The sequence below is a fragment of the Nelumbo lutea genome, chromosome 2 (assembly GCF_056320005.1).
Source record: "Nelumbo lutea isolate HS-2025 chromosome 2, American lotus-T2T, whole genome shotgun sequence".
In the NCBI taxonomy this organism is placed as follows: Eukaryota; Viridiplantae; Streptophyta; class Magnoliopsida; order Proteales; family Nelumbonaceae; genus Nelumbo; species Nelumbo lutea.
In genome coordinates this window covers 44,755,461-44,759,868 of record NC_142685.1, presented here as the reverse complement: position 1 = coordinate 44,759,868, position 4,408 = coordinate 44,755,461, and the positions used below count along the sequence as shown (strand labels likewise).

The window sequence follows — 4,408 nt, the reverse complement described above, 5'->3', positions numbered from 1 at the left end:
ACTTAAACTTCCTATGAGTTTTGTGATAAATACTTGTACCTCCCCTCTAATTTTTTATAGGATTTAAACGACTCTGCCCACAAGAACTCTGTCCATGCCTACTCACAATACACCATCACCTGTGTGGTTGCCATAAACGTGGACATAGTTCTCATGGGCAGAGATCCAGACTCGACTTAAACCTTCCATCTAGAAGAATATGCCTTTATATTTGGCATAATTAATTAAAAGACATTTTTACCCTCCATCACTCTTTAAATTTTCAAATAAAGCCACATAAACCATAAACTTAGGGAAGAAATCAGACAAGATGCCTTGCAAAATTCTCCATTGCAATCTATCTACCATTCTCTGCAAAATCCTGCTTAGTTTCCAAAAGATTGTCATTTTGAAGGCACCTCTCATGACAAGAAACAAACTTGTAAGTTTTAATTAATTACAAACAATACAAGAGCAGTATTGATTTTCAACTTCCTAGGTTTGAATGCCTAATCATTTATTTAATGGAGGAAACTCTCAAACCATTCCATGAAAGCCCAATAGATTTTTTAAAACCAAAGAGTAAGTAAATCCGCTACTTCTTGATAACTCATTAGTTATGAAGTGGATTGACAATGCTTGTGGTTGTTTTATTCTGTTTCACAAAGGCATCATGACCAATCTTTCTTCCAAAACCATATTTATAGAATCTCCTGTAGTTGAAGCTAGTATTGATGTTTTTTACTACATATCTTGACTCACGAGGAAAACAAAGATTCATTAATAAACTAATTTAAAACAGAACACATTGGGATTTCAGTTTTGGATAAGGACAAAATTGGACTTTTAATAAATTTTTACTTGCACATGATATCACGTGCAAGTGGATCATAACAGATTTGTTAGAGGAGGGGAGGTTTTTATCCAATGATCTCACCCAATAAGGAAAGTCTTAGTTCAATTTCAAAACAGAGGGAATGTTTCAAGGTTTGTGAGAAATGTGAGTAGAAGTTTAAGTCTTTAACCCTTTTTTTTTCACTTTTGAATATTTTCATTACCAAATGGTATCCTTGAAATGTATATATAAAGCACATACTGGTCTTAGTTTTGGTACAAATCATAAAAGTTAAATTTGATTATACAATATTAACTTACATCTTTACCCTTTACACATATTGAATAACATGTCCTTATAACCAATGAAATGGTTACTTGTGTTTAACTATAATACCAAAAACATATGATACGTAACAAATTTATAGCCAATCAAGTGAATTTGTTTTATGTTGTAAAAGCATTATATGTACATCTAACTATTATATTTTAAGAATATTTTCAAACAAGAAAATAAGTAGAGAAAACTATTGAAGCCATTAATATTTTCTACATTTTTTATATTTACATGCCTATCAAAATTATTCTTATTTATCCCTTTTATTTGGGAAAATTCCTTATTAGTACCCTGTACTTTGTGCTTAGTGCCACTTTGGTCCCCAAACTTTCAAAATGTGACAATCCAGTACCTGTTATTAATCAATAGTTAATCTGCCATTATGTGACATTTGAAAAGGATAGAAATGCCCTTCGAGTGTCAGTTAATTTTCTTTATCAATCATCTAAACATTGACAACAAAATTAATAGTCCCAAATCCTTGCTTATTCCATTCAAGAAAGTTAGGGTTATGTTTAAGTGGGCATTCTAGTGATCCCAACTTTATTGAATATAAGAGGCAAGGATTTTGGACTATTATTTATTTTTTTGTCAATGTTTGGATAGTTGATAAAGAAAATTAAATGACACTGGAAGGGCATTTGTGTCTTTTTAAGATGTCACTTAACGACTGATTAACAACTAGTTAACAATAGGTACTAGATTGTCACATTTTAAAAGTTCAAGTACTGAATTGTCGCATTTTAAAGTTTGAGGACGAAATTGATATTAGACCTAGAGTACAGGGTACTAATCGAGAATTTTCCCCTTTTATTTTTGTTTACTACAATGAATATATGATATTAGAGATGTGTCCAAATGTCTTCTACATTTTTTTAATTTTTGTAAGCTTTTATGTGCTTTCATCTTTTTAATTTTCATTATTATTTAATTATGGCACCAAGGATTTACATATTTTGACCAAAAAAGGTTTATTTGTCAATTCACTACCAAATAGGAAAACAACTCCATTTCTTGGTTAGTTTTAAATTTGTATTTTATTTTTATTGTTAATAGAAACAATTAATTAATATAAGATTCAAAGAAAAATGGAAATTAATACCTTATACATGAGACTTAATGAGAGGGAACTATATGAAAATAAAGGGAAAATTCCACTTTAGTACCCTGAACTTTGGGGGTAGTGTCAAGTTAGTACCCGAACTTTCAAATGTGTCACCGTAGTACCTAAACTTTCAAGAATTGTCAAATTGGTCCTTGTCATTAACTGCCCATCACTTATATATTGAAAATGTCAAAACTACTCTTCAAAAGAAGAAAATATTTATTATCTTCTACTTTGAGACTAAAGCGGTTATCTTCAAAGAAAAAGAGAAAAAAAACATGAAATATGATAGAGAGGAACAATGACTAAAAGCAAAGAAATAACTACAAAAGAATGTGCTTCAGATTTAATGGTAGAAGACAATGACTTCATTAGTCCAAAATCTCAAACACCTCAATGGGCTCAATCTCAAGGTAGAAGACAATGAACAATGTCTTATTTTAAAGGGTAGTTTTGACATTTTTAATAGGTAACTAACGATTGGTTAACGACAGGGACCAACTTGACACTTTTTCAAAGTTTAGGTACTGTAGTGACACATTTGAAAATTTGGGTACTAACTTGACACTGCCCCCAAAGTTTAGGTACTAAAGTGGAATTTTCCTAAGAATAAATGTAGTAGTTTAAATTACAATTTGTGTCCTTATGAGTAGAGATAGACTAAATTCAAAAACAAGGCATTTTAGTCAAGAATAGAATTGAATGAATGTTAACGTGAGTTAATACCTTAAATATAAGACTTATAATGAAAGAGATTTGAATGAGGATAAAAGTAATTGTTGAAATTATATTTATTCTTTATAACGAGAGAGAGACCTAAGACCAAATTTAAAAACTGGAGTCAAACAAAAGTTCTAGACTATCGTTCACATTTTTAATAATAGTATAGATTTACATTCTACATATTTATATATATACCTTTTCCTAACTGAATGTTTGAGTTAAGAGGGCTCACCTATCTTCCCTTGTATGCTCATTTGTACTGTGCTTTTAATATTTAATAAAATATGCAATTATTGATAAAACAATCTAATTAATAAAATTTATCCATAACAAAAAAATACCTTAAAATAAGATTTAACGAGAAAGAATATATAAATGGAGACGGGCTTGGGCTACAACCCTACGCCTCGATTACTCCTACCCAATATATTTATAAAAAATGGTAATCAATCCACAGGACCGAGACTCTTGTTTAGGCTGCGTTTGGATGCAGTGTAAAACTCGGTTCGATGTATTTTTACATTCCGGTGCAATTTTGTGACCGTTTGGATGAAATGTAAAAATACATCGTAAAAGTGATTTTTTATTTTTTTATTCGATTATCGTTGTATTTTATACATCAAAAATTTCGATGTAAAACTCGTAACCACGGTGTAAAACTCCATCGGATTTTTTTTACGCAGCGAACGACTCTTCGTCTACTCTGATCCTCTCACTCTCATCGCGCGTTGAACACTTCCGATAATCTTTCGCTTGCGCCCTCATTGTCGTTGAGATTCTGTTGGTCTTTCCCTCCCTCTCTCTCACTCTTTCTATTCTTTTCTCACCGTCTGCTCTCTTTTTCTCATAGGTCGAAGTTGCAGATCTGAACGGCTGTTCGTTTCAGATTTGGAGACAACCCAAAACAGATCAAAGTTGCAAGCGCTTAAGGCCAAGGGGGCACAGCAAAAGGCAACTCAGGCAGATGAAGAGGTTGGACGGCTACTCGAGGTGAGAGAATGGGAAGGTGCGGGTAGGAAGGCCGATTCACAGGCCTAATTCTATACTTGATTCAAATAAAAGTTTTCTATCTAAGAAGTGAGCACAGGAAGGAAAGGAACGGAATTGAGTTGTCTCAGATGGATTTCGAGGCAGGTTTCCCATCTGGGTATGTTTTTAGTTTAGTTTTTGTTTTCTTTTTTTCGTCTTTAGATGTTCGTTTTTCGTGTTAGTTCATGGTGGTTAATACTGAGGGATCGAGTTCTCTGTCTGTTTTCTACCTTGCCAATTCTTGTATTTGAGTAGAGAAAGAATCTCGAAGCTCTTCTGTTCTCTTTCTTCTTATTTATTTTTATTTTTTGAATTTGTTAAGCACATGTAGGAACTCATTCTTCTCCACTTGGAGAAGATTTAAATGCTTATTTATTAATACGTGTTTCCCCTTATTTAAA

General features: G+C 32.3%; 1 long non-coding RNA gene across 1 annotated transcript; it reads left to right on the top strand.

Annotated features, from left to right (window-relative positions):
- The first annotated feature begins 3,596 nt into the window (after positions 1–3,596).
- On the top strand, positions 3,597–4,408 carry LOC148870274 (uncharacterized). Its single transcript, XR_016108240.1, has 2 exons — positions 3,597–3,758; positions 3,829–4,408. It is a non-coding gene; the product is annotated as an uncharacterized LOC148870274 (long non-coding RNA).